The sequence below is a fragment of the Python bivittatus genome, unplaced genomic scaffold, assembly GCF_059951505.1.
Source record: "Python bivittatus isolate LINGU-HERP-01145 unplaced genomic scaffold, Pbiv_v1 ctg000350_np1212, whole genome shotgun sequence".
NCBI classification, from domain to species: domain Eukaryota; kingdom Metazoa; phylum Chordata; class Lepidosauria; order Squamata; family Pythonidae; genus Python; species Python bivittatus.
In genome coordinates, this window is record NW_028277074.1 from 21,375,458 (window position 1) to 21,391,078 (window position 15,621).

Sequence of the window (15,621 nt, forward strand, 5' to 3'; positions counted from 1 at the left end):
ATGCTTGCCTCAACATTTAATAAAGGTTACACTTGAGGGATAATGAGGAAATACAAGAAGACCATGGAAGATGCAGAAGAGACTTCTAGAGCCAGGAAAAAACAAAGAATAGTGTGGTTCTTGGAATAGGCAGTCATATATGTTTTTTAAACAAACACATACATTTATTGCATTAATGATTGTTCCTATACCACAAAGCTTTATATGGAGTTTGAAATATTTCTTGTAAAGGACACTTGAAATCTCAAGATCCTACATTGCCAATCAATAGGTGAACTAGTATAATTTTGAAGTGAGAGAAATATTAGAGTGACCATCATAAAATATAGATAGTGTCACTTCTTCATGTTCATTCAGTCTTGGCAGGAAATTTCGAGTGTACTTCCTCCTGGTTTGAAAGATCTTTTTTCATTTTGAGCTACAGTGGTTGTGAAATATCACACAAAATTGTGGTGAATATTGCTATCTAGCAATAAGAGACACACACAAAAAAAGAAAAATATCTTCCTAACTGCAGAAAGTGTGTGTGTGTGTGTATATGTATATGTGTGTATACACACACACACAAACATGCAGATACAGATACATGCACGCGCACACGCACACACACACAAACATAAACACACACCACACACATTCATTACAATGAACCAAATTAATCTAAATTATCTATAATCTAGAAATGATGCAGGTATAATATAACAAGTTTGTTTGATTTTATCAAATATATGATATGTTTCACCATTCCTGAGATACCAAAAATGCTGCGGTTTTCTGTTTGGTGCACACACAAGAGTGTATACCCATCAGTTTTATAATACAACCTTTGGGTAACCTTACCAAAAGCTTGTTTCTGTTGTTTCAGATGAGCCTTGATGAGATACCTGTCATCTAATGGGCTCCAATCAGCTGATAGGTCACAAATCATGCAGGAGTATTTATACTCTTCATGTTCTGGCACTATTTTTTCATTTTCCTTGTTCAAAATAGTGTTTTATGGTTTTTATATTTTTAAAGCTGCACTGGGGTGGCATTAATTTCATTGTACAAGTTGTACAATGACAATAAAGATTTCTATTCTATTCTATTCTATTGTTACAAAATACTGAAAAACCAGTAGTATTCTAAACTTAACTTGTGGTTCAGGTTTCTAGAAACAAATGTTACGCAAACATATAGGATTTCAGACCTGTCTAAACTTTCCTCACGTTTTCCTTTTCAGTTTTGAATTTCACATAGAATAAGTTACCTGAATCCATTGAGTCACACATACTTAAAAATAGCTTATAGCTTTCCACCGAGTTTTTTTCTTGACAGCTGAAAGCATCTTGAACTTGAGTGGGCCACTAAACTAACTAACATATAATTTCAAACTTGCTGCTGATTGCTGCTCACAATATTGATAGTATAATATAATGGCACATTTTATGGGACAGAGCCTCTATTCATACCTCATTTCAAATATAAATGAAGTGATTGGGCAATACAGGGAATTTTGAACAATGATGAAGTGTGCAGTTTCAGTAACATTTGAGTACCAAGACGTTTTGCAAAACACATGCAGTTTGAATATTAATTACCACCGATTCCATATACAAAGAGTTTCAGTGTATTGTGACTGCAGTTTAAAGATTAACCTCATTCCAAAGGCTGAAAATTCATGATGGTGAAGTGAAAGCCATGAAGGAAAGTAACATGCATTTCATCAGTACAAATACAATATTATGTTTGTGATTTCATTTCTCCATAGGAAATTACATAATTTGTAATGCACACACCTATATATATATATGGACACACACTCTTGTACACACACTCACACACACACTATACATATGGAAACAACATATAATTTCCTGTCTTTGCTCATTGCAGTGAAGTTAGGGGACTAAAACAAAACAAAACTCATTGTGTATTTTTGGACATCAATATCCAAATAAATCAGTATCTCAATGAATGTTTGCTTGATAACCATTCTAAATTAAGAATTGGCCATAATCATAAACCCTTGAGAGATAAATTGTCATGGATCTGTGCACAAGGTTTTAGTTAAATATAACTTCTCAGCAAAATCTTTGCAAGGAGCAACTTTTTACCAATCAAATCTTCATGTCAGAAAAAGTTGACCTGACTCTGTATTCCTGAAAACATATTTTGATATGGCACCAAATCAATTATAGATAATGCAGTTTAATTTCATTTCAAAGTAATACTTAGTAATTCAACTAACCTAATGGTGAACATCTCTAAAAATGTGATTCAAATCATATGGCTCCACTTTGCTCTAATAATTTCTATAACGTATTTTTTTACCTTTTGACGGATAGTGCATCTTTCAATTTCTCTTGAGAATCAGGGATCATGGGTTTATACACTGATAAGAAGATTCCGTGCAAGGAATTGGATACTTTCTAACAAAAATTTGTACTGCCTTGCATTCATGTGCAGAATTGTTACAGATTCAGTGGATCTCAAAACATTACTTCACAATATCCTTTCTCCCCCTGAAAATGTTGACTTAAAATCTTATTGTACAATTTCTGCATATTTAAGTTCCCTCTAGAAACTTGATCAACAGCAAGGATCTTTAGAAAGTTAATACTGTAAACATATGCTTGTGTATGTGTGTGTGTATGTGTGTGTGTATTTGTGTGTGCATGTGCAAGGATATACCATAATACATCTAATATTTACTAGTTTCCAGGGCTTTTCTTGCAATTGAATCCTACTCAGACTCAAAAGTCTGCACATATAGCATTTGGATATATACATGATGTATAAATATTTTCACACAATAAACCTTTGCATAAACTGAACGTCTTTAAAGATGGATCTCCCAACTTGAATCCAGAATCCAAAGGACTGAAATTTCAGTTCAGTCTCATTGGAGTGCTACACAGTGCAGCATAACATCCTCAGTTTATTAAGAAACTTAGCAAGAATTGTACCAATGAATAAAATACTTTGCCATCAAAGCCTTTTGTACAACTGGAGTTCTTTCTACTTACTTCAGTGGATTTTGGCATAGAGCTTCTATTAATAATGACAATACCTGTCTACATTCTTTACAGCAGTTTGTCATCAATGGCCACATCAATTTTTTCAGGTATGTGGAAGATGATGATGATGATGATGATGATGATAATAATATCTCAAGACGGCGTCTACTAATAAGCTTGCAGTATTTTTTTTTTAATTCAACTGCATCTCTTTTTGCTTCTTTTATTGTTCTCCTAGTCCTGGATATCTGAACTTACAAACCTATCTCTGGAGTCCAAAGTAATCAAGTCAAGGACATTTGTCCTTAATGAACATTTGCACTTCTTAGTATTTCTTATTTGCTAGAGCTATTTTCCCGTAGTTACCGTAGTTTGAACACCCATCAACAATCTTTCAGATTAGCAAAGAATACTATCTGTCACGGAGGCTTCAACTCAGTGACTCCTTTCATGATTCCATGTCTATCTTTGGGTGTTCCTTTCAACATTGCTGCTTTAATGGGATTAAACATATACAACAAAGGTATAGGTGAGGTTGGTCCCATCCTTGCAACCCTTCTGGAAAACCTTTAAAACGTGGTTTTTACAGCAACCTTGGGGATCCCATGTAGTAAGGTGACTGTTATTCTCCAGTGAACTTGGCTTTTTCATTTTGATTTATGTTCAGTGTTTTAAGATTGGTTATGTTGTTTTAATTGTTGCTGGGTTTGTATGCCATTCATAGTCATGTTATGTGAGATGGGTGGCCATATATATTTGCAAAATAAAATTTAAATTAAAAAAAAAAATAGAACCAGAATCACCTACTTCCAAGTAACTGAAATTTTGCTTGGAGTAATAGGTTGTTAACTACCTTCATTAACATGTTGTGAATCCAAACTCCCACATCTACAAAGTTACAGTTAGTCCTCAGAGGAAAAAGAACATAAGAATTGTTTTATTATGCTATATTCTGAGTCTATCTCCCAGTGAGGAGATTTAGATCAGAAAAATAGTGTGTAGGAAAAGATTTCAATTTCCACCCCCATTACTTCAAAAAGAATCAGCATCCTCATGTGTGCTTTAAAGTAATTAACAAAAATAGTTAAAATATTGGGAGACATCCTGATACTGGATGATTTGCATCCAATTCTTGGCTTTCAAATCTGTGTGATCTTGTTTTGCAGTGTGTACATTGCCTCTCCATTGGGAAAGTCTTACTAAAACTATTGCTGAATTAAACAGTGTCTGCATGACATTGAGGGAAATTAGTATTTATTCAGCAAAACCCACATTTCCCTGCTTTGTTTATTTGCATGCAGATGGCAGAATGGTGATCATGAAAGAGAATGGACAACACACTCAATTTGCTGTGTTCCAGTCTGTTATGCCATCTAATAGTAAACTAGAGTCATTGAATACCTAATTTAAGAAACAAAACAAGGACATCCAAATGTAAAAGAGTGCTTTTTGATGTACTTGGAATACTCTCTAGGCATACTAAAGTCTACATCTGTGAATTAAAAGAAATTCTAATTCTCTCAGTGGCCTCAAAAACACCTGAGATCCTGGATTTACAAAATATTTCTAGATACAGAATATAAATATATGAAAGTCATATAGATTGTGAATCTTTTCAGGTAAGTCTAAAGTTGAAAACAGCAAAGGCACAGAATACCAGGGTATCCACTGAGAAGGGGGGAATGAAGGAAAATGGATAGGAGGAGGAGAGCACTGTCTCCCGCAAACATCGAATTGCTTAAAGTTGTGGAGGGAGGTGTCACTTGTGGGCATTACACTTTATGGGAATGGGAAACACTTTTTCCTAGCTAAAAGGAGTTGGTTTAGTGTAAGAAAATATTATATTTTTTCCTATTTTCAAAAAATCTATTCAGCTGCAAAATGCTTACATTCAGAGTAGAAGCCACCTAATGATACTTTTATTCCTACAGCACATTCTGCAAACACAATTCAGGCTTTGCTGTAGCAGTTTAAGGAGCAAGAGGTGATTGATTTGTGTAATAATTAATATTTTGAATTGCAGGTTCCTATATTTCATTTGGACCAGTTGCTGAATCCCAGTAAAGCTCTTCTGGAAAGGCTCTACACAAGTGTTATTCTACCTCTACTTCCACTGCTTTCAAAGATTGATTCTAAAATATTGAGCTGGATTCCAAGAACTATGCACTCGCTTCTTCTCTCTCTCTCCTTCATCCTGTTTACTCTGACAGCAGAGTTGATATTATGTTTATAGCAAATAAACAGATTGAAGGTGGAATGGGGAGGAAACTAATTTTATGTGGAGAGAGGGATGACTATGTAGATACATTTATTCTCCTTACTCACATCCCAAGTTTTTTTCAAAGGATGGCTGGGAGTTGGTCCACGCATCTTAAAGTTCCCAAGGTTGAGAAACACTGGCACAAAGGATGGAAATGAAGTGGAAGACATTTCAAAGTTGTGGAGATAGATGTGTGGAAAAAATATCTCTGAAAAAAATGACTTCATTGGACCTCACTCAGAAGGACACCTTCTAGGAAAAGAGAATAATGGTGCAAATGAAGGCTTTATTACCAGTTCCTCATGTTTATAGGTTAGGTATGACCTTACTTAGGGAGTTTTGTCATGCAGATGATGTGCAATTTGAGGGAGAGGACGAGCATATTGAAGCTCCTGGGGCCACAGTAAATCACTAGTGCAGAAAGGCTTTTATATCTCATCCTCATATTGAGCACATTTATAGAAATTCCTAAGAAACTATGTGAAAAAAGGATATTTTTTAAAATTCACAGCAGACAGCTATACATAAAGACTTAAATTGCAGTCACATTTTTTTCTGTATTCCATTCAACTCAATACTATTTATTTTTTAGTTGACCTGCATAGGACTATGCTGCTAAGCATTCTGCAAGACTATTTTGGAAAATGCATTTATTTTAAAAATGTGCTAAGTTCATTTGTATAACAAAATAGAAAGATAAATGTTAATAATGAAATGTATACTTCTCACCTTCAATCTGTTGAAAACTTTTCCTTGTGTATCAAATGTTGTTAAATTATTCTCTCCTTGTGAATATAAAGTCATATTATGAAGTGGATAAGTTCATATCAATTCAGAATATATTTAGAAACTAGGTGCCCAGGTTTTAGCATTCCAGGGTTAAGATAACTGTTGCTGCTTTCTGTTCAACTTTGCCTCAGTTGCAGATATCTGAAGATGTAGCTTTCAGCATGCTACAGTCTGACTGGCATCATGAGTAGACAAATCCAGGCATGAATGCTGCTTTATCTGAAGCACAGCAGCCCTGCATTTGTACAGCATGACATCTAAAATCAAAGCATGTAGGTGGAACCTGCAGTATATGAACAAATGATACACACAGCCAAACAAAGCATGATAGCTTAGACTCTGTTTTTTTAAAGTTCTTAAATAATACATCTGGAGCACATTGTTTGCACTTTCTGTCCACAAAATCTTCTGACTCCATATAGGTAAAGAATGGGAACTGTATATGGACGAGGCATGGCAACATATGTCGGTTCTCAGTGTTTGTCACTTGATTCACAAGTTCTGACTCCAGTTCAAATGTTACTTAGCCACCAGCCTACCATCCCATTAGAAGCGAGACAGCTATCTCACACAGCTCTCTCACTTGGAGATTTTATATAGTAATTAGGTATGGGTATATAGGCCCTGTATTCACATAGATCTTACCTTAATGATTATCAAATGAAGAATTATATTTTCTCAACGCCTATTTTTGATAATGTGGAAGACAGTTCTTTTACTTGTTACAAGAAGCTTTGTTTTAGAATTCCACAATGCTAAACAAGACATTCACATGCTAGCAAGGTTATGCTCAAAATCCTACAAGCTAGGCTTCAGCAATACATGAACCGAGAACTACCGGATGTACAAGCTGGGTTTCGAAGAGGCAGAGGAACTAGAGATCAAATCGCCAACATTCGCTGGATCATGGAGAAAGCACGAGAGTTCCAGAAAAATATCTACTTCTGCTTCATTGACTATGCAAAAGCCTTTGATTGTGTGGATCACAACAAACTGTGGCAAATTCTTAAAGAGATGGGAGTACCAGACCACCTTACCTGTCTCCTGAGAAATCTGTATGCGGGCCAAGAAGCAACAGTTAGAACCGGTCATGGAACAACCGATTGGTTCAAAATAGGGAAAGGTGTACGACAAGGCTGTATACTGTCACCCTGCTTATTTAACCTATATGCAGAGTACATCATGAGAAATGCCAGGCTGGAAGAATCACAAGCCGGAATTAAGATTGCAGGGAGAATCATCAACAACCTCAGATATGCGGACGATACCACCCTAATGGCAGAAAGTGAAGAAGAACTAAAGAGCCTCTTGATGAGGGTGAAAGAGGAGAGTGCAAAAGCTGGCTTGAAACTCAACATTAAAAAACTAAGATCATGGCATCTGGACCCATCAATTCCTGGCAAATAGAAGGGGTAGAAATGGAAGCAGTAACAGACTTCATTTATTTGGGCTCCAAGATCACTGCAGATGGAGACAGCAGCCATGAAATTAAAAGACGCTTGCTCCTTGGGAGGAAAGCTATGGCAAGCCTAGATAGCATATTAAAAAGCAGAGACGTCACCTTGCCGACAAAGATCCGCATAGTCAAAGCTATGGTTTTTCCAGTAGTAATGTATGGCTGTGAGAGCTGGACCATAAAAAAGGCCGAGCGCCGAAGAATTGATGCCTTTGAACTGTGGTGCTGGAGAAGACTCTTGAGAGTCCCCTGGACTGCTAGGAGGTCAAACCAGTCAATCTTAAAGGAAATCAACCCTGATTGCTCATTGGAAGGATCGATAATGAAGCTCAAGCTCAGATATTTTGGTCACCTAATGCGAAGAGAGATCTCTTTGGAGAAGACCCTGATGCTGGGAAAGATTGAAGGCAAAAGGAGAAGAGGACGGCAGAGGATGAGATGGTTAGATAGCATCACTGAAGCAATGAGCATGAAACTGAGCAAACTCAGGGAGGCAGTGAAGGACAGGAAGGCCTGGCGCAATATGGTTCATGGGGTCACGAAGAGTCGGACACGACTTAACGACTAAACAAACAAGACATACAAACCAGTTTGGTGTAGTGGTTAAGGCATCAGGACAGAAACTGGGAGACCGGGAGTTCTAGTCCTGCCTTAGGCATGAAGCCAGCTGGGTGACCTTGGGCCAGTCTCTCTCAGCCCTAGGAAGGAGGCAAAGGGCAAACCACTTCTGAAAAACCTTGCCAAGAAAACTACAGGGACTGCCCAAGCAGTCTCTGAGAATCAGACACAATTGAATGGATTAAAAAAAAAAACAAAACCAACACATAGAGAGAGAGACATTGAATGAAACTTGTTCTCTGCCTTGACTTCTCCAAGTGTCAACTGCAGATAGCTGGAGAAAGGGTGTACTTTTAGCTTCATCCTTTTGAAATTTAAAGAAATAATGGTGGAGGATTTTCCTGTACATGTTAATTCTCTCGTGGGCATGGAAATTGAAAATGGTTAACTGATCATTAATATGTCTCATTCCCTTTTAATTAAAAGTTAACTGCCATGGGTAAGTGCTGAGACGTTGCTTTCTGGCACGCTGCCCCCCCCCCCCCCCCAGAAGCACAGTAATGCATCCTCATCTGTAGCCAAGCTCCAGAGAACTTTTCAATTACTTGCATCAAGCCGAAGGGGCCCTTGGATTTGACTTTTTCACCTTCATACAGCTAATCTTGATGTGCACCACGGAACCCAAGGTGAAGACTGCTTTCATCTATGGAAGTTCAATAGGTGACTTAGAACAGCCACTCTATCTGAGGATTATTGCTGTGGAGAAAACTGGAGGAGGGACTGCTATGTATGTTTCCTTGGAGGGGAAGCAACTGGAGGGGGGGAATCCACCCAGATAACTAAAGTGCTTACTGCATTGTGTTTGGAAGCTACTAATCCTTTTTTTTTCAGTGAATTGCAGCTCAGCACCATCGGGCATGACAATTCCCCTTTCTCAGGAGCAATATCAACCTAAATGTCAGAAAGGCAAAGACTTGCTGCTGTACTTTTCATGTCACTTTTTGTGTCACTTTTCATTCTTCATTTTTCATGTCACTTTTCAAGGGGGTTGGGAAGGGTCAGTGTCTTCCAGCAGCAACTCTTCCTTATTTCAAGTGATTCTTTAGTATGAACATGCAAGTCTGGTTCGTGCATAATGCTAAGTCATCATGTGGTTGGTTGGTTGATTTCAGCTTAGCATGTTATGTGAATGCAGTCAGAGTTGGGACTATTTAGCTTTTCCGTTCAGCTGACCTCTTTTTTTAAAATGGTGCCCAAACTTGTTGTCAGTTAATTAGTTCCAGTATTAGTTGGAAAGTGGGGGGGGGGGGGGCACATATGGATGTATATCCCTCTGCCAGATGCCCCGGTCCTGAACCCAGATGGACAAATTGTTCATTTCCACTGTTGCTTGTTAATGCCAGGTCTGTGTGGAATGAGACCATATCTATCTATGAAATTTTGTTGGACAAACACCCAGACCTAGTGTGTATACTGAGACATAGCTGGGTAGCAGTGGGGATGTAGCCCTCTCAGGGCACTGCCCAACATGTTTTCAGGTCCTGCAGCTGAACTGATTGGGAGTGCTTATCTGGGGTGTCTGATTAATTGTCTTGTCTCCTTTATGTCTATTCTTGCTTTGCTGTACATTGCCTAGACTCTTAGCAATTAGAGCAGTTTACAAGTAATGTAAACAGGCAAACCAACCTCTATATGTGGAAATATAATCAACTACTAGAGGATTTTATATGTCTTCAGTCATCTTCTGCTAAAGGAAACTAAGCCCATATAACCACTTGGATCTCTGGATCTTCTCAGTTCATACTGTAACACTTGTTGTAGAGCTTTTCAGATTGCAGACTTAAATAATTGTGCTCCATGTCAGTCTCAAACTGCCTTGAATGTAAATGGCAGAATGTCAATGTTATGTAAATATGAATATAAGTATGCATAAATAAATAAATAAATATTAAGAGGACACTGGGCATACAGATGAGCAGAGGTGATTATAAATGTGACCTGCTCTATTGTGCCAGTTTTCATTGTTTGCAATTGTTATTATGTTCCTGGATCCCTCACAGAAGAGTAATATGCAAACATTAAGCCTTTCCTCTAAGTAAGAGAGAGCAATGAAGCAAATGCAATCTCAAGCCTGGTATAAACCATGATGTGGCTTCCTTGATTTTGTCTAAGTGAGCCCAGCCACTGTGCTTTCTATATGATAGTTTATCACTTGGTGTATAGTGCAAATCCATTCATCTAGCTAGCAAATCATGGTTGAACCAACAATATCTTATTGTGACATGAGTCCAGTCTGCCAAGGGGTAGAAAAGTAGAATTTGAATTTGAAGTCTTTTCTGTTTTTGAAGCTTGATTTTAATTTCTGAATTTCTGAACTATTCAGAGTTACCAAAAAAAAAAAAAAAAAAAATACTGGCTAAATAATTGGACAGCAATATTTATCATAGTGTTTAATTCTTTTCCTTTCCAGGAATAAATTAGCCTGTAATTATCACATGCATTGTGTGTGTGTGTGTATTCCATTGTATCACCCATCCCACTCCCTTCTTTCTCTCAAGATTGATTTTTTTTCCCCAGATGAAACCCTGACATTCACTCTGAAGTTTGTCTCCCACTCAATTTAAACAGAACTGAACAGATTTTTTTAATGATTAAGCAGTAAAACTGAATAATTGTTCAGTCTATTAGCTCCTCCATTCAGATATAACAGATACAATAACAATTATTATTTTTCTCCATCTTGAAAAAAATGGCTTTATAAAACTGATATGTATCTACTGGGAGAATTATTGGCTATTGTTAAATCATCTGGTCTTAGTGGTGATAATTCCCCAAGTGTTACAGCTAAAAGAGGAGAGACAATTCAGGGACATCAAACAAAGAAGAGAACAATTTTGCATGTTTCTTGTAGTGTAGGTCTTCCTGCACAAAGAAAATGCTCTGTCAGACCCCTATTTTCTCATCAGCTGCTACTGCTGCTTTTGTACAAGCAAGAGCTGTACCAGATCACCATGCCTCTCTCCCATTATAAGAAGGTCATTTAAAAAAGGTTTTGCTGAAAGCTACATTTTCCTTCAAACTCAATTACATCTGAATTCAGTAGGTTACCACCAAGTTATAACAGGTGGTGCAGAAAGTGAGTGTTGGTATTCATGGTGACTTACAATCCATACACAAATAGGACTTAGCTTACATTGATTAGGTTGACACACTATGCAACCTGTAGTTTCTTTAATCATATTTATTAAATAAACCTCCATTGTTCACAGATTACTCTTAAGCTATATTTATTTATCATGGTAGATTGAATGCAGCACAGTTGACTGAATCCACACAATGTGCTAAGCTGCAAACCATGGTTTTACAAAGCCCAGTGGCTGGGTTCATACAATGAATTACACCAAAATCAAACCAGCCATTATTTTCATACAGTATATGAACCAGGTTACTCAAATGGTTAAGGACACTGCCTCTGAACAAACAGAATATTAATGTACTTGTTGTCATGAACAATTTAATCCAACATTTTCCAGATCCAACACCATAATTTATATGCTTGTCTATCCCTCAGATGCCTAGGAGATGTTCAGTATTTGGATAGAAGACACCAGGAAACAGCAAGGCTGTGGGCTGGATTGAGACATAACAGAAGAGAAGGCAACCCCAAAGCCAAGGGTGCCTCAGGAGAGTCAAAAGATGGTTGCCGTGACCAGGCAATGGAAACCCCACCCCTTTTTTACATATATCACACAAGTGGCACATATACAGTAAAAAGGGCAGGACTTTGTGAAGGTACGGCCACAATCTTGCCTTTTTTGAACATTACTGCATATGTCCCTGGGCCAGAATTTTGTGGCCAGGCCACCCAGATGAAGTAGCATGAAGCATGAGGCTAGTCCATGAGGTCACCAGGAACTGAGCTTGATTCGAAGGAGACTTTATCTTTACTTTACCCAAACTCCCTCAGAGCATGTATAATTTATATTAATAGTAAAGTTGGAATTAATATTTCATTAATGCTTAATTTAATAGTGTGACTCTGGAGAGTTAATCAGGCTGTACTGATGTAAAAGTCTAGCCTTTAGAAATATATGCAGTTAGCTGCACACTTCTTCCAGTAACGTTTCCTCACAAATTTAGGTTTTGCACATCCACTTCTTTGTCACGGCCCGCTCCTGGTTCATGACAAAAACATTCATGATCATAATACATCTTCTCAGCATTAAAAAGTGGCTCTCCACTCTATTAAATGCATGCAGGATTTTAGCCTTAAAGTATCATAGTTGTGGAATGAATACTTTATAACCATATGAAATGTTTTGTGCCAATGGAATGCCAAGCGTACATATCATGTTATTATTTTTTTTCCTGTTTGGGAATTAGGGAGCTGATTGACCTGAATATGCTTTTAAAAACAGGAACTCTAATAGAGGCTGACACTTTATTCAAGCCCTGGCAGGCCCAGACTATTATCGTTCAAACTAGTAACAAATTAAGAATGCCCCTGGAAAGCTGTTAGGAGCTGCTTTCAAAAGTTTCCTAGAGTCCTTCTGGTAGCTACGGTAACTGGCTATCTAGGAGGAATAAAAGATATGGAACAGAATCCATGAATTAAAAACTAAAATTCCTAGAAAAAATATTGCCTCTATCCTTCCCAGTAAAGGATTAATAATGGAAATGCACATATATTGAATTTTTCCTTGCCTCTGGCTGAGCTTTTTAGCTCTATCAAGTTCAGAAGGCGGGATCAGTGAAAATATTTGCTTCACTTTTAAAATATTAAGAGATATACCTGAGATGACTTTAGGCCAGCCGTTCTCACACAACCCTAGATTGAATAGTCAAAAAACACCTATCTACCAACCCACACTGGACCGACTTGATAGATTATGGTTCATAACTTTTATTGAAAAGGCCTTTATCCTGCCCTGGATTGACTGGGGTTGATAATAAAAAGAAGCGGACAGTCTGCAAAGGAAGCCATTGGCCTCCAGTTTCATCTTTACTTTCAAGAATGTTTCTGAACTCCAAATAGGTCCATAATCTTACACAGAAAACAAAAATGATAAATGGCTGAAATCTAGTGCTTCATTTAGAAATGCCCAGAAAAAGGACAAAGGTAGAAAACATCCTATGGAAGAAGAACTAGAGGCAGTGGCCAACAGCAGAATTGCAAATCAGCACTTAAGAAGCGAATATGTGTAGCTCAGGGGTGAACTGTGGAGTCCTTGGGGTTCTCTGAGCTTGGTTGTTTTCTTGCAAATGTTTTGTTACCCTGCTAGGTAACATCTTCTGAAGATGTTACCTAGCGGGGTAACGAAACGTTTGCAAGAAAACAACCAAGCTCAGAGAACCCCAAGGACTCCACAATCAGCACTTTGTCATCAGCAATCCAGGCATAAAAAATTGTTTTGTGAATCAGTGAGCCCATCTGGCAGGCATTTTGCAAGATTACAACACATTCTCAAGTTAAATGTGTCTATCAATGCAAAAAGATTGAGGATCTGCCTAGTATACTGATCATGGCACAATAGTATTCTTTTGTAATGAATTGAACATGGTTAGCTTCTCCTGATAGTTCCCTAAACCCATTTCACAGTTTAGGTAGAGTTTCATGAATGCTCATATAGCTGAAGGGTACAAGTAATGTTGAGCAGGCAGTCAGGTCAAAAGTGAACAGATCTAGTAGAAATAGGTATATGGAGACAAGCAATTCTGCCCTTAAGGAGAGAAATGCCTTGTTCTTTTTTTACCAGCACCTCTTTCAATCCTTACTTGCATTGCTGCTGCCCTGAATCTGCACCCATTTCCCACTATGTTGCGCTAAGATTTATAAATGTGTATGAATTTAATTTAAAGAGTATCAGGAAAAAAACACAACTGTTAAATCATTTTCATTTGACCCATGTCAGTGGTGGCCAGCTCCAGTCACGTTTGTGAAACTGAAGCTCAGAATTACATTCTCAGCTGAATGGTGTTTTTCTTTATAAGGCTCCCTAGTAAGACAGATAAGCTCCAGAGAGAGAAAAATTGGTATATTGGATATGAAATATTGGGTAGGATATGGAATAGAGCACAAAGTAATGAAGATGGAATATATACAGAAAATGGAGGAATGCATTCTGTAAACATTGAGTTCACCATTACTGTTAGCCAAGACAAAAGTATAGCTGGCTCCATACATTGCTGTAAGTACAGCTTTGCTTAATTGTGGTTTACTGGATAAACCACAATTTATCCAATATACTAAACAAAAACCAAACAAGCAACATAATGGCTTAGTGTTATGTGCAAGCCTTGCTATTGCCTGAGCTTTAGGGAACTGAAATACAGCTAGATACCTAAAATAGGTAGGAAAAAAAAAAGGGGGGGGGGAGAATTCCACCTCCTCCTTCTCCCTGCAGGTACCTTTGTGGAGGGTGGGAGAGTCAAGTGTGGTGGTGGATTGCATAAAGAGGGAGAACTGTACAAAATCATGTCAACTGAGGAATGAAAGAGATATTTCCATGATCCATGATGCTATCACATATGCCAAAGCTCAGAGTGATTTGTCATCAGATTGGTAGCTAAATATCTACAGGTTAGGACCTTGTGGTCCAATATCTCTCAGCAGCTTCAGCCAACAACCAGAATGAGGAATACTGAGAATAGTAGTTTAACAATGTGAGGAGACCACAGGTTCCTCATCCCTGAGCTAAAGGAAACCATATCTCAAAATATCATCATGTAGAGCTATTACAGATATTTCAGTTCTCAATTTGAAAAGTTAAAAAAAGAGTCAACATTTTAGTGACAATTATTCAACTTTTCCAATTTGGGATTATTGTTTTCCTTACCTGTTGCTCCCTCAAGTTCATTTCCCCCAATCAGGGAACCAGTAGTAGGAACCTAGAAAGCTGAACTGGAATCCAGACAACATAGCTGCTGGAGACTTGACAATTCCTCAAGCATCTGAAAGGCTGATTCTAAGTCTTTTTTAGATAGCAGATTTGATCACTGTGTGTGTCTGTGCACATATGTGTTGTGCTTGGAAACAGTGCAGCCCCCCCCTTTTTTTTTCTGGGTCTGGGTGTTTATTTTACAAGTCAGATAAACTTCCAGCTGGGTTTTCTCCTCTAAGTTTCCAATCCAGGGTTTCTGTGCAAGATATTCATGTTCATGTTTTCTTTATATGAAATGAAAGGATGTGGGAAGTGTCACCAGCTGCAGTTTGCAGATGTTCAAGGCACAGGAAGTTCTCTTGGGAAAAAAACTTGTAAATCTTGGGATATATTTGGTATGAGTTCTAATGAATTGTTAAAGTTTTGCTTTTATGACTCTCATGCGTATGATTTCTATCAGTAAATAATAAGGGGCTTCATCTTCCACCATCTCCTTCTCTGCTCTCTCTTCCCAGCTCGGACACCTGCGGTCTAGACCTGCTCATTTCTCTTCTCCTGATGAATGGTCTTTCGAAGGCCACATCCAGCTTCTGAAACGCAGTTTCTCATTCTTACCACCAGGTGGCCCTTTGAGCTCTCTGATTTGCGCCAGGGGCTTCAGCAGGTAAAAGCTCCTTA